This window comes from Mesoplodon bidens (genome assembly GCF_964165515.1).
Source record: "Mesoplodon bidens genome assembly, chromosome: 3".
NCBI classification, from domain to species: domain Eukaryota; kingdom Metazoa; phylum Chordata; class Mammalia; order Artiodactyla; family Ziphiidae; genus Mesoplodon; species Mesoplodon bidens.
Genome location: NC_138178.1, coordinates 46,393,602 through 46,408,854, shown reverse-complemented (window position 1 = coordinate 46,408,854; position 15,253 = coordinate 46,393,602). Strand labels below are relative to the sequence as shown.

Here is a 15,253-nt window from a genome sequence, read left to right as displayed (position 1 = left end):
ACCCATGAATTATATAGTGGGATTGGGTTTCCAAGAAGTAGGAAAAATAAGAAAGCACACAGGTTAGTTCCTGAGCCTGGTGCAGCTGCAGCATTAACACCAGGGGTTACCATATCTGGCAGGCTATATTGAAAAGTAGCTTCAACAACCACTGATGAGTCACAAACCTGCTTAGGCTTTGTCCCATGCATATTAGAGGGGCTACACTGGGTTCTAGCTCTGAATTAACCTTGGATGCCTCTTCATTTCCAAGTTCTAACCACTGCTTCTCACAAGACTCCTGAGAGAGGTATATGCCCAAGCAAAAAGGGCAAAGGGAAAGCAAGCAGTACTTTAGTTTTAGGTTAGTGGGACCATATGGCCTAGTTTGTCAGGACAGTGCTGGATGTGTGGGTATAATTATCGATAACACCTTTTTTACTCCCAAAGTGTACCAGTTTTGATAATAAATTATACGGCTACCCTAATTATATACAGCATGCATATACAACATAAAACTTTCCCCTTCCCCCTTCCTCTAAGCTCTGGAGGGAATATGGAACCATTAGAAATTAGACAGACAAGGAGAGGCGTATAGAGTCAAAGAAAGGAACCAAAGTCATTCCTAGCATTAAAGTAAAATTGGCAGCCAGAATTTTGTTACACCTCTTAGAGTGAAAACAATGCACCCATAAAGGGAGTTCTCATGGTAGAATTTTAAGGCCCCTGAACTTAGAGAATGACATCCCAAAAAAGAAGTGTGGTGAAGCAGGAAGGAGATGCAGGAAAGTCATGCAGATCGGACCAGAACAGAGACTAATCCCTTAGCCAAAATGGCTGAAAGAGGAACTAAAAGATGATACCAGAACTCATGATACAGCAGAGGGCCTTACCTTGGGCTCCTTGGATGGACCTTGGGGTCTATGGAACTTCTGTGAATTATAACTAAAACTTCTTGTGTATAAAAATTTTTCTGGAAGATATATCCATAAATTTCATCAGAATCTCAAAAAGTTCCCTCAAAGTTAAGAAAAATTGCTTTATGATGTTTTCAGTTCTGATATATATTAAAAGATATATCAATATTAAAAGACAGTTTTTTCATTCAGGTGTGTGAGTTTAGTCATTCTCAACACATCTACTACTAGTCTTACAAAATTCTGAGTTAAATAAGTCTTAACTGGGCTAGGTGGGCCCTATCTGAGTTTTACAATAACAATTCCAATACCCAGCATGGAGAAAACCATATAAACAGCATTGTTAACAAAATACTCTGTTAACACAGCTTATTTCTGTCTAGGTGAGTTGCACATTACAGAAGCCCTTGGTAATTCTGTAATTCCCGAGAGAGAGAGTTTTTCAGCTTCACCACCAGGTTAAGTATTAATAAAATATCATTCGAGATAAAAATAAGAGAGGTACCTTATGTGTAAGAAACTAGACTGGTTCTGCAAGGCCATTTGAGGACACTTTGTCTCCTTTTGACGTATGGTTTAGTTTATTCCTTCTGAGTATGTGAGCTAGGGTGTGATTGGCTTACATGGCTCTTACCTGTAATAAAATACTGAGTTGTAGTCAACTCTACCTCTGCTACAGTAAACCCCATACTTGTTCCTACCATTAAGTATCTGGATGCCCTTGTGGAACTCACTTAACTTCTCTGGGCCTGATCTCCAGACATGAATGAGAGCACTGGATTTCATTAGATGTTATCAAAGTTTCCTTCCAACTGTCTGGTTTAATAGCACTGTATTTCTAGGAAGGCATCTGTGTTTATCATTCTTAAGTTTGTGCAACAAACTCTTGAGGAGGAAAGGCACGTTCTGCTCATTCAGGATAACATCTAAGACAAAAAATAAATAAAAGATAAAACATCAATTGAGCACTTTAGATAGCTTGTGAGGGAGCCTCTCAGGGAAGCTTTCTTTCTCCCAATTCCTCTTCTTCCTTCTGGAGAAGACTGATCAGCTACATTCCAGGAGTTTGTTTGGACCACCTGACATAGTGGATGGGACCATCATGCAGCAAAAGTCACACACACACACGTGCAGCATAAATTCTCTCTTCCTTCTCATACCCACAAGGCTTGTTCTAGCAGGCTCTTTTGTATCTTCTTTCCCATCACATAAAACAAATGCAAAACTAAGCCAAGTTCCACTTCTCAGTGGGAAGGGTCCTGGCCTTCGTGCCCTCTTCCCTCTCTTGGGCACAGAAGTTCTTACAGGACTCCTGTCCTTCTGGCCTCCTTTACAGAACACAAGAAGTTCCTGGTATTCAGAGGTAGGACACATGCCTCTATGAAAGTACCAGAACATGGTCCGTGGTGGAGAGAGGAGTGTATGAGGCTGAAGGCCCAAGTAGGCCCATATAATATTTGGTAACCCTACCATAGTTATACACACCATATTATATATAACATTCCCCTGAGGTGAAAGAATTTCTTCCTGATTACAGCCTGACTGAAAATGGGTTCCTCTATTGGGCAAAATTATGAGGCTTTCAGATTATCCCCAGCTCTAGCACAGCAATAGCCATTTATAAGCATTCCTATTTAATAACATATGAGCTGTTTTCATTTTGACAATTGTGATGGCCCTGAAGAATGACTACCCCCTCTTTACTTCATGGCTCTTGTAATATCTTAGATGATACTGCTGGAAATTCAAAATCCAATATATTTTACTCCAGAAATACAAAATCTCCTGCATTTTACTCCAGAGAAAGTAACTTTTAGTATGTGTCATGCCATGCAACATCCAGATCCAAATAAAATCATTGTTCTTCCTTCACAGCTATGACCTTTGTCTTCTTGAGTTAGTATGTAGTTGAATTCTTCTTTATAATGACTTAGGCTGGACTGCAGCAGTCTTCTGTTCTTATGCAACACAGTGAGTACTTAAATACTTGGATATGTTTCTTGCTATCTGAATTCTTATTGCTAAGAACCCAGAGCATTAAATCTGCTCTTCTCTTGCTTCTATAAAAGCTCTTAGAGGCCCATACCCATCAAGGCTCAAATTATATTAAAAACTGCTACAGTTTTATGCATGTTGGCTTGGGAATCTCTCCATCTACTCTGAAGGCCTTTTTTTTTTTAAGATTTTTTTTTGATGTGGACCATTTTTAAAGTCTTTATTGAATTTGTTACAATATTGCTTCTGTTTTGGTTTTTTGGCCACAAGCCACGAGGCATGTGGGATCTCAGCTCCCCAAACAGGGATGGAAGCTTCACCCCCCTGCATTGGAAGGCAAAGTCTTAACCACTGGACCGCCAGGGAAGTCCCTACCCTGAAGGTCTTTGCTCAACATCAGCTTCCTTTGGCCTTCACCTCATTCAATTTCAGGCCTTACTGGCTTTCGTTATCTAGCTCCATTTTGACATGTGACCAGTTTCCAGCCATTTACTTTATCTCTTTTAAAACTTGGATTGGATAATTGTCTTCAGGTAAAAGCTAAAGGGTGAGGAAGCCCATTGATGTGCCCCATATAGGTCAGCTTTCTGGAGGAAAAAACAGGGAAGAGAAGGGTAGAGAGGAGGGAGAAATGGAAGAAAGCCAACACAATGGCAAACTGAGTGTCAGGCATTTTGCTCTTCTCTGAGTTTTTCCTTCACTCTGACCCTGAAGCATTGTTCTTTCACCAAGCAAATAGATCTTCAGCAACCTCATCCTATGAGTCCTCCAGCCACATTCAGAAACACTGAAGTATTGGGGTGAACACAGCTCGGGGTGACAACATAGGACCTCACCTCACAAAACAGTGGTACCCAAAGGTATCTTTCTCTGAGCATAAGAATTCTTACATCTTCTTGTAGATGAATTCTCTCTTCCTTTTACTCTTTCAATGTGAATAAAATAATCAATATATATCCATGTGCCAACAAACTGCCATGGTAGTTCCCAGACTTCAGTCTTAACGGCTTTTTTTGAATGGCACGTATTTTTATTTTTATTTTTATTTTTATTTATTTATTTATTTATTTTTTTTTTTTTGCGGTATGCGGGCCTCTCACTGTTGTGGCCTCTCCCGCTGCGGAGCACAGGCTCCGGACGCGCAGGCCCAGCGGCCATGGCCCACGGGCCCAGCCGCTCCGCGGCATATGGGATCCTCCCGGACCGGGGCACGAACCCGTATCCCCTGCATCGGCAGGCGGACTCTCAACCACTGCGCCACCAGGGAGGCCCGGCACGTATTTTTAATGTGGTCCTTCTTTAGTCTATTTTAGGACTATTTATAGCCATTGTGTTAAGTGTTAAGCGTTGTTATGGACTGAATATTTGCATGCTCCCCGAATTCCTATATTGAAGCCCTACCCCAAGTGTAACTGTATTTGGAGATAGGGCCTATATATAGATAATTAAGGTTAAATGATGTCATAAGAGTGGGGCTCTGATATGATAGGATTAGTGTCCTTATATGAAGAAACACCAGAGAGCTCACTTCTTCTCTCTCTGTACACAGAAGAAAGGCCATGTGAGGATATAGTAAGAACATCATCATAGTGAGAAGACAAGCTAGGAAGAGAGCGCCTACCAGAAAATGAATCAGCTAGAACCTTGACCTTGGAAGCTCAGGTTCATTGCAGCATTATTCAAATTATCCAAGACATGGAAAAAAACGTAGGTGTCTGTCGAAGGATGAATGGATAAAGAAAATGTGAAATATAAATACATATATACATGCACAAACACACAAATACACACCCCCACACACATACATATACAATGGAATACTTTCTTTCATAAAAAAGAAGTAAGTCCTGCCATTTACAACAACATGGATGAACCTAGAGGATTTTATGCTAAATGAAATAAGCCAGGCAGAAAAATATAAATACTGTATGATCTCAATTATCTGTGGACTCTAAAAAATTGAACTCATACAACCAGAGAGTCAAACAGTGGTTGCTAAAACCTGGAGGGCAGAAGAAATGGGAAGATGTCAGTTATATGGTATAACTTTCAGTTATAAGATAAATAAGTTCTGGGGATCCAATGTACACGACGGTGACTGTAGTTAATGATACTGTATTGTATAATTGAAATCTGCTAAGAGAGTAGATCTTAAGTGTTCACATCACACACACACACACACACACACACACACACACACACACAGAGTAACTATGAGAAAAAAAAACAGCAGAATATACATTCTTCTCAAGAGCACATGGAACATTCTCAAGGAAAGATCACATGTTAGGCCATAAAACAAGCCTCAATAAATTTAAAAGGACTGAAATCATACAACATATGTTCTCCAACAACAATGGAATAAAATTAGAAATCAATAACAAGGAAATTTGGAAAATTCTCAGATACGAGGAAATCGAACAACACACTCATAAATAATCAGTTGGTCAAAGAATAAATCACAAGGGAAATTAGGAAATACGTTGAAATGAATGAAAATGAAAATACACACACACAAAAACTTATGGAACAGCTAAATATATGCTTAGAGTGAAATTTATAGCTATAAGCACCAGTATTAAAAAAGAAGATCTCAAATCGGTTGCCTAAAGTTTTGCCTTAATAAACTAGAAAAAGAAGCATAAACTAAATCCAAAGCAAGCAGAAAGAAGAAAATGATAAAGACTAGAGTGCAATAAATGAAATGGAAGATAAAAAAATAGAGAAAATCAACAAAATTAGAAGTTAGTTCTTTGAAAAGATCAACAAAATTGATAATCCTTTAGCTAGACTGATAAAGAAAAAGAGAGAAAACTAAAAGTATTAATAGTACAAATGAAAAGGAGTTATTTACTACATTACAAAAGTTAAAAGGAGGAGGGAGGGAATCCAGATGGTGGAATAGGAGAATGTAGAATTCGTCGCTCATGGGTACATCACAAATTCATCTACAGATGGAACAATTCCCACAGATCACCTGCTGAACATTAGCGGAAAACTTTGGACACCTAAAAAAAAGAAAGAAAAGAAAAACAAAGAAAAGAGGAATCAAAAAAGGGACCAGCAACCATGGTGGGAAGCTGAAGGTGAGCGGAGGTTCCCACACTCAGAAAAACTCCCTCACGGTGGGAGAATAAGCTGTGACAGAAAAGCACTTTTGGGGGATCAAAGGAGAATGCAGCAGACAATCTGTGGAAGGCAGGACAAAGTAAGAACTGTATTCAGGGTCTACACCACTGCTCTGCACATCCCTGAATCACGAGTCACCTGTTGCAAAAGGGGGCTGGGTGCTGGAAAGTGGGGTTTGGAGTGTGGACCCAGGGAAGGAAGGGACAGCTGTTGGCTGTGAAAAGAGAGCCTGAAGGGACAAGAGTAAGAAACTCCACAACTGGGTAAGTCTGCAGAAGAAGCCTGAGATACCATAAAAGCAAGGGGTCATTGTCAAGTGGTGTGCAAGGGGTGGAGCCGCCATTATAAGCCCTTTTGCCAACCCCCAACCGCCAGCTTCTTCACCCTCTGCGGGCACTGGGAGGAGCTCCCATCTGAGCAGGCCCACTCCTCCCCGGGGCCAGGGTCTCCTCCGCCTGCGTGGGTTCTGGGGGCCTGAGCACTGCCCATCCCAAAGCCTCCTTGGGAATCAGGCCTGGGTGCCCCTGGCTGGGACAAGAGTCTGCAGATGCTGGAGGGGGCTGAGTGCTAAAGCATGGGGCTGGGAGAAGGAATCCAGGGAGAGGAATGCTGTGGGCTACGTGGATACAGCAGAGGGGATGAGAGTGAGGGGAGGCATGGCCAGGAATGCCCCTAGAGGAAGAGTAGGCTGCCTGGAAAGCGAGGCACCATTGTTGAGAGGCACGGGGGCGGGGGGGGGGGCGGGGGGCAGGCTGCCCCTGCTCCCATTTGCCAGTGCCACAGCCTATTCTAACTGTTTGCTGGACCAGTTGCTGCAGGCAACTTGCAGACACTTCAACTGTGGCCACAGTATCCAGGCCCCAACATGAGTGAGAAAGGGTGCCCCAAGTAGCCACTGCTTTTGCTCTCTCCTGCCTGGGCAAGGAGCAGACTCCTGAGGGCGGCGCACACAGAGAGGTGGGGTCAAAACCAAAACTGAGCTTCAGGGGCAGTGCGACTAAGAAAGAGAAATGGAAATCTTGCTGTGCAGCTGCACAAGCTGTGGATTAAACCCTCAGTGTCGGCTGGGTAAATCCTGCATCTGTGGAATACCTGAACAGACAATGAGTGTTTCAACATTTGAGACTGGTCTAGCCGTCACAGCACTGGACTCTGGGGACAAGTACACTCAGGAATCGGCCCAGGTCAGAGTCTCTGCTGGCTCCACAGTTCCCACAGCAGGTCCAGAGACCTACCTAGAGGTATTGGAGGGCCTCCTGAGGAGGCGGGGATTGGCACTGGGTCACTCTGGGAGCAAGTACACTGACAGAGGAGGCCCCAGGAAAATATTCTAAGGACTAATATTTTTTTGGTTTTTTTGCTCAGCTGTTGGTGGTGGTGTTTTTATTATCTTTAATTTTTGATTTTTATTCTTATATTCTTAATCTTTTTACAAAATATATTATTTTAAATTTTTCTATTTTTACTTTACTGTTGTTGCTTTGTGGTTTTTTCCTTGCTTTTGTTCTTTGTTTTTTATTTTATTTCTTTTTTTTCAATTTTTTTGAATTTTATTTTATTTTTTTATACAGCAGGTTCTTATTAGTTCTCCATTTTATACATATTAGTGTATACATGTCAATCCCAATCTCCCAATTCATCCCACCCCCACCCCCACTTCCTGACGCTTTCCCGCCTTGGTGTCCATACGTTTGTTCTCTACTTCTGTGTCTCTATTTCTGCCCTGCAAACCGGTTCATTTGTACCCTTTTTCTAGGTTCCACATATGTGCATTAATATACGATATTTGTTTTTCTCTTTCTGCTTTACTTCACTCTGTATGACAGTCTCTAGATCCATCCACGTCTCTACAAATGACACGATTTTGTTCCGTTTTATGGCTGAAGATGTAACACATCTTCTTTATCCATTTGTCTATCGATGGGCATTTAGGTTGCTTCCATGACTTGACTATTGTAAATAGTGCTGCAATGAACAATGGGGTGCATGTGTCTTTTTGAACTATGGTTTTCTCTGGGTATATGCACAGTAGTGGGATTGCTGGGTCATATGGTAATTCTATTTTTAGTTTTTAAAGGAACCTCCATACTGTTCTCCATAGTGGCAGTATCAATTTATATTTCCACCAACAGTGCACACTTTTCTCCACACCCTCTCCAGCATTTGTTGTTTGTAGATTTTCTGATGATGCCCATTCTAACTGGATTGAGGTAATACCTCATTGTAGTTTTAATCTGCATTTCTCTAATAATTAGTGATGTTGAGCAGCTATTCATGTGCTTCTTGGCCAGCTGTATGTCTTCTTTGGAGAAATGTCTATTGAGGTCTTCTGTCCATTTTTTGATTGGGTTGTTTGTTTTTTTTAATATTGAGCTTCATGAGCTGTTTATATACTTTGGAGATTAATCCATTGTCAGTTGCTTCCTTTGCAAATATTTTCTCCCATTCTGAGGGTTGTGTTTTCATCTTGTTTGTAGTTTCCTTTCCTTTGCGAAAGCTTTTAAGTTTCATTAGGTCCCATTTGTTTATTTTTGTTTTTATTTCCATTACTCTAGGAGGTGGATCAAAAAAGATCTTGCTGTGATTTATGTCAAAGAGTATTCTTCCTATGTTTTCCTCTAAGACTTTTATAGTGTCCAGTCTTACATTAAGGTCTCTAATCCATTTCAAGTTTACTTTTGTGCATGGTGTTAGGGAGTGTTCTAATTTCATTCTTTTACATGTAGCTGTCCAGTTTTCCCAGCACCACTTATTGAGAGACTGTATTTTCTCCATTGTATATCCTTGCCTCCTTGGTCATAGATTAGTTGACCATAGGTGCGTGGGTTTATCTCTGGGCTTTCTATCTTGTTCCATTGATCTATATTTCTCTTTTTGTGCCAGTACATAATGTCTTGATGACTGTAGCTTGTAGAATAGTCTGAAGTCAGGAAGTCTGATTCCTCCAGCTCAGTTTTTTTCCCTCAAGACTGCTTTGGCTATTCAGGGTCTTTTGTGTCTCCATACAAATTTTAAGATTTTTTTGTTCTACTTCTGTAAAAAATGTCATTGGTAATTTGATAGGGATTGCACTGAATCTGTAGATGGCTTTAGATAGTATAGTCATTTTCACAATATTGATTCTTCCAATCCAAAAAACATGGTATATCTCTCCATCTGTTTGTATCATCTTTTATTTTTTTCAGCAGTATGTTATAGTTTTCTGCATACAGGTATTTTGTCTCCCTAGGTAGGTTTATTCCTAGGTATTTTATTCTTTTTGTTGCAGTGGTAAATGGGATTGTTTCCTTAATTTCTCTTTCAGATTTTTCATCATTAATGTATAGGAATGCAAGAGATTTCTCTGCATTAATTTTGTATCCTACAACTTTACCAAATTCATTGATTAGCTCTAGTAGCTTTTTGGTGGCATCTTTAGGATTCTCTATGTATCGTATCATGTCACCTGCAAACAGTGACAGTTTTACTTCTTCTTTTCCAATTTGGATTCATTTTATTTCTTTTTCTTCTCTGATTGCCATGGCTAGGACTTCCAAAACTATGTTGAATAACAGTAGTGAGAATGGACATCCTTATCTTATTCCTGATCCTAGAGGAAATGCTTTCAGTTTTTCACCATTGAGAATGATGTTTGCTGTGGGTTTGTCATATATGGCCTTTATTATGTTGAGGTAGCTTCCTTCTATGCCCACTTTCTGGAAAGTTTTTATCATAAATGGGTGTTAAATTTTGTCAGAAGCTTTTTCTGCCTCTATTGAGATGATCATATGGTTTTTATTCGTCTATTGGTTAATATGGCTTATCACATTAATTGATTTGCATACATTGAAGAATCCTTGCATTCCTGAGTTAAATCCCACTTGATCATTGTGCGTGATCCTTTTAATGTGCTTCTGTATTCTGTTTGCTAGTATTTTGTTGAGGATTTTTGCATCTATATTCATCAGTGATATTGGTCTGTAATTTGCCTTTTTTGTAGTATCTTTGTCTGGTTTTGGTATCAGGGTCATGGTGGCCTCATAGAATGAGTTTGGGAGTGTCCCTTCCTCTGCAATTTTTTGGAAGCATTTGAAAAGGATGGGTATTAGCTCTTCTCTAAATGTTTGATAGAATTCACCTGTGAAGCCATCTGGTCTTGGACTTTTGTTTGTTGGAAGATTTTTTAATTACAGTTTCAATTTCATTACTTGTGATTGGTCTCTTCATATTCTTTATTTCTTCCTAGTTCAGTCTTGGAAGGTTATACCTTCCTAAGAATTTGTCCACTTCTTCCAGGTTGTTCACTTTATTGGCATAGAGTTGCTTGTAGTAGTCTATTAGGATGCTTTGTATTTCTGTGGTGTCTATTGTAACTTCTCCTTTTTCATTTCTAAATTTATTGATTTGAGTCCGCTCCCTCTTTCTCTTGATAAGTCTGGCCAATGGCTTGTCAATTTCATTTATCTTCTCAAAGAACCAGCTTTTAGTTTTATTGATCTTTGCTATTGTTTTCTTTCTTTCTATTTTATTTATTTCTGTTCTGATCTTTATGATTTCTCTCCTTCTACTAACTTCGGGTTTTGTTTGTTCTTCTTTCTCTAGTTCCTTTAGGTGTAAGGTTTGATAGTTTATTAGGGATTTTTCTTATTTCTTGAGGTAGGCTTGTATTCCTATAAACTTCCCTCTTACAACTGCTTTTGTTACATCCCATAGGTTTTGGATCTTCGTGTTTTCATTTCATTGTCATTTCTCTCTGGGTATTTTTTGATTTCCTCTTTGATTTCTTCAGTGATCTCTTGATTACTTAGTAATGTATTGTTTAGCCTCCATGTTTTTGTTATGTTTTTTTTCCTGTAATTGATTTCTAATCTCATAGCATTGTGGTCAGAAAAGATGCTTGCTATGATTTCAATTTTCTTAAATTTACTGAGGCTTGATTTCTTACCCAAGATGTGATCTATCCTGGAGAATGTTCCATGCACACTTGAGAAGAAAGTGTAATCTGCTGTTATTGGTAGGAATGTCCTATAAATATCAATTAAATCTATGTGGTCTTTTGTGTCATTTAAAGCTTTTGTTTCCTTATTAATTTTCTGCTTGGATGATCTGTCCATTGGTGTAAGTGAGGTGTTAAAGTCCCCCACTATTATTGTGTTACTGTCGATTTCCTCTTTTATAGCTGTTAGCAGTTTCCTTATGTATTGAGGTGCTCTTATATTGGGTGTCATATATTTATAATTGTTATATCTTCTTGGATTGAGCCCTTGATCATTATGTAGTGTCCTTCCTTGTCTCTTGTAACATTCTTTATTTTAAAGTCTATTTTGTCTGATATGAGTATTGCCACTACCTATTTCTTTTGATTTCCATTTGCATGGAATATCTTTTTCCATCCCCTCACTTTCAGTTTGTATGTGTCACTAGGTCTGATGTGGGTCTCTTGTAGACAGCATATATATGGGTCTTGTTTTTGTATCCATTCAGCGAGCCTGTGTCTTTTGTTTGGAGCATTTAATCCTTTCACGTTTAAGGTAATTATTGATATGTATGTTCCTATGACCATTTTCTTAATTGTTTGTGTTTGTTTTTGTAGGTTCTTTTCTTCTCTTGTGTTTCCCACTTAGAGAAGTTCCTTAGCACTTGTTGTAGAGCTGGTTTGGTGGTGTTGAATTCTCTTAGCTTTTGCTTGTATGTAAAGCTTTTGACTTCTCCATTGAATCTGAATGAGATCCTTGCTGGGTAGAGTAATCTTGGTTGTAGGTTCTTCCCTTTCATCACTTTAAATATGTCATGCCACTCCCTTCTAGCTTGTAGAAATTCTGCTGAGAAATCAGCTGTTAACCTTATGGGAGTTCCCTTGTATGTTATTTGTTGTTCTTCCCTCGCTGTTTCCAATAATTTTTCATTGTCTTTAATTTTTGCCAATTTGATTACTATGTGTCTCAGTGTATTTCTCATTGGGTTTATCCTGTATGGGACTCTCTGCACTTCTGGACTTGGCTGGCTATTTCCTTTCCCATGTTAGGGAAGTTTTCGACTATAATCTCTTCAAATATTTTCTCAGGTCCTTTCTCTCTCTCTTCTCCTTCTGGGACGCCTATAGTGAGAATGTTGTTGCATTTAATGTTGTCCCAGAGGTCTCTTAGGCTGTCTTCATTTCTTTTTATTCTTTTTTCTTTATTCTGTTCTGCAGCAGTGAATTCCACCATTCTGTCCTCCAGGCCACTTATCTGTTCTTCTGCCTCAGTTATTCTGCTGTTGATTCCTTCTAGTGTTGTTTTCATTTCAGTTATTGTATTGTTCATCTCTGTTTGTTTGTTCTTTAGTTCTTCTAGGTGTTTGTTAAACATTTCTCGCATCTTCTCGATTTTGCCTCCATTCTTTTTCCAAGGTCTTGGATCATCTTCACTATCATTATTCTGAATTCTTTATCTGGAAGGTTGCCTATCTCCACTTCATTTCGTTGTTTTTGGGGGGTTTTATCTTGTTATTTCAGCTGCTACATAGCCCTCTGCCTTTTCATCTTGTCTATCTTTCTGTGAATGTGGTTTTTGTTCCACAGGCTGCAGGATTTTAGTTCTTCTTGCTTCTGCTGTCTGCCCTCTGGTGGTTGAGTCTATCTAAGAGGTCTGTGCAAGTTTCCTGATGGGAGGGACTCGTGTTGGGTAGACCTGGCTGTTCTTCTGGTGGGAAGAGCTCAGTAAAACTTTAATCCACTTTTCTGCTGATGAGTGGGGCTGGGTTCCCTCCCTGTTGTTTATTTGGCCTGAGGTGACGCAGCACTGGAGCCTACCCAGGCTCTTTGGTTGGGCTAATTGTGGACTCTGGGAGGGCTCACACCAAGGAGTACTTCCCAGAACTTCTGTTGCCAATGTCCTTGTCCTCACTGTGAGACACAGCCACCCCCCGCCTCTGCAGGAAACCCTCCAACACTAGCAGGTAGGTCTGGTTCAGTCTCCTATGGGGTTACTGCTCCTTCCCCTGGGTCCTGATGTGCACACTACTTTGTGTGTGCCCTTCAAGAATGGAGTCTCTGTTTCCTCCAGTCTTGTTGAAGTCCTGCAATCAAATCTTGTTAGCCTTTAAAGTCTGATTCTCAGGGAATTCCTCCTCCTGTTCCTGGACCCCCAGGGTGGGAAGCCTGACGTGGGGCTCAGAACCTTCACTCCGATGGGTGGACTTCTGTGGTATAAGTGTTTTCCAGCTTGTGAGTCACCCACCCAGCAGTTACGGGATTTGATTTTATTGTGATTGCACCCCTCCTACCGTCTCATTGTGGCTTCTCCTTTGTCTTTGGATGTGGGGTATCTTTTTAGATGAGTTCCAGTGTCTTCCTGTCCATGACTGTTCAGCAGTTAGTTGTGATTCTGGTGGTCTCACAAGAGGGAGTCCTTTTCATCGTTTTTTGTGTGTATATTTTATGTTTTCTTCACTGTTTTTGTTCTCTGTTTGCTTTCTGTTTTTATTTTTCATTCTTTGTTTTTGTTCGTTTAGTTCTTATTGACTGCTCTAATTTTAGAATTTTTGTTTTTCTGTTCCCTTGTTTTCCTTAAATTTTTTTTCTCTTTTTTCTGAGAGTGTGTGTGTTTGCGTGTGTGTGTGTGTTGTGCTGTTGTTGCTGCTGTTTGTTTGATGTTGTTTTGCTATTTGTCTTGGGTTTTGTTCATCTGTTTGCTTTCTTTAATTTTTACCTTTTTTTCCTTTCCTTTTTTTTTCCTCGCTTTTCTCTCATGTTGCACTATGCAGCTTGTGGACTCTTGGTTCCCTGGGCAAGGGTCAGGCCTGGGCCTCTGGGGTGGGAGCACAGAGTCTAGGACACTAGACCGGTAAAGAATTCCTCAATCCAGGGAATATTAATCAGCATGCATGCTCCCAGATGTATCTATATCAATACCAAGACCAAGTCCCACACAAGAGCCTGCAGGCTCCAGTACTAGACACCTCACGCCAAAGAACCAGGAAGACAGGAGCACAGCCACACCTATCAGTAAACAGGCCACCTAAAGTCGTACTAAGCTCACAGACACCCAAAAACACACCACCTGAAGAGGCCCTGGCCTTCAGAGGGAAAAGATTCAACTCCACCCACCAGAATGCAGGCACCAGGCCCTCCCACCAAGATGCCTACATAAGCACCTGGACCAACGTCACTCACCAGGGAGCAGACAAGAGAAGTAAGAGGAACTTTGACCCTGCAGCCTGCGGAAAGAAGGCCATAAACACAGTAGGTTAGACAAAATGAGATGACAGAGAAATATGTTACATATTAAGGAGCAAGGTAAAATCCCACAAGACCAAATAAATGAAGAGGAAATAGGCAATCTACATGAAAAAGAATTCAGAGTAATGATAGTAAAGATGATCCAAGATTGCAGAAATAGAATGGAGACATGGGTCGAGAAGATTTACAAGGACCTAGAAGAACTAAAGGACCAACAATCAGTGATGAACAATAACTGAAATGAAGAATACACTAGAAGGAATCAACAGCAGAATAACTAAGGGAGAAGAACGAATAAGTGACCTGGAAGATAGAATGGTGGAAATAACTGCCAAAGAACAGAAGAAAGAAAAAAGAATGAAAAGATTTGAGGACAGTCTCAGAGACCTCTGGGACAACATTAAATGCACTAACATTCAAATTATAGGGGTCCCAAAAGAAGAAGAGAAAGGGAAAGGGCCTGAGAAAATATTTGAAGAGATTATAGTTGAAAATTTCCCTAACATGGGAAATGAAAGCCACCCAAGTCCAGGAATTGCACAGAGTCCCAGGCAGGATAACCCCAAGGAGAAACATGCCAAGACACATATGAATCAAACTAACAAAAATTAAATAAAAGAAAAAATATTAAAAGCAGCAAGGGAAAAGCAACAAATAACCTACAATGGAATTCCCATTAGGTTATCAGCTGATTTTTCAGCAGAAACTCTGCAGGCCAGAAGGGAGTGGCAGGACATATTTAAAGTGATGAAACGCAAAAACCTACAATGAAGACTACTCTACCCAGCGAGGATCTCATTCAGATTTGATGGAGAAATCAAAAGCTTTACATACAAGCAAAAGCTAAGAGAATTCAGCACCACCAAACCAGCTTTACAACAAATGCTAAAGGAACTTCTCTAGGCGGGAAACACAAGAAAAGAAAGAAGACCTACAAGAACAAACCCAAAACGATTAGGAAAATGGTAATAGGGACATACATATAGATAATTACCTTAAATGTAAATGGATTAAATGCTCCAACCAAAAGACA

At 40.0% G+C, this 15,253-nt stretch overlaps 1 protein-coding gene across 2 annotated transcripts in view; it reads right to left on the bottom strand.

The window, feature by feature from the left end:
• Positions 1-15,253, bottom strand: part of TEX9 (testis expressed 9) — a 221,453-nt gene that overhangs the window by 131,659 nt on the left and 74,541 nt on the right. The gene's annotated exons all lie outside the window — the stretch shown is intronic.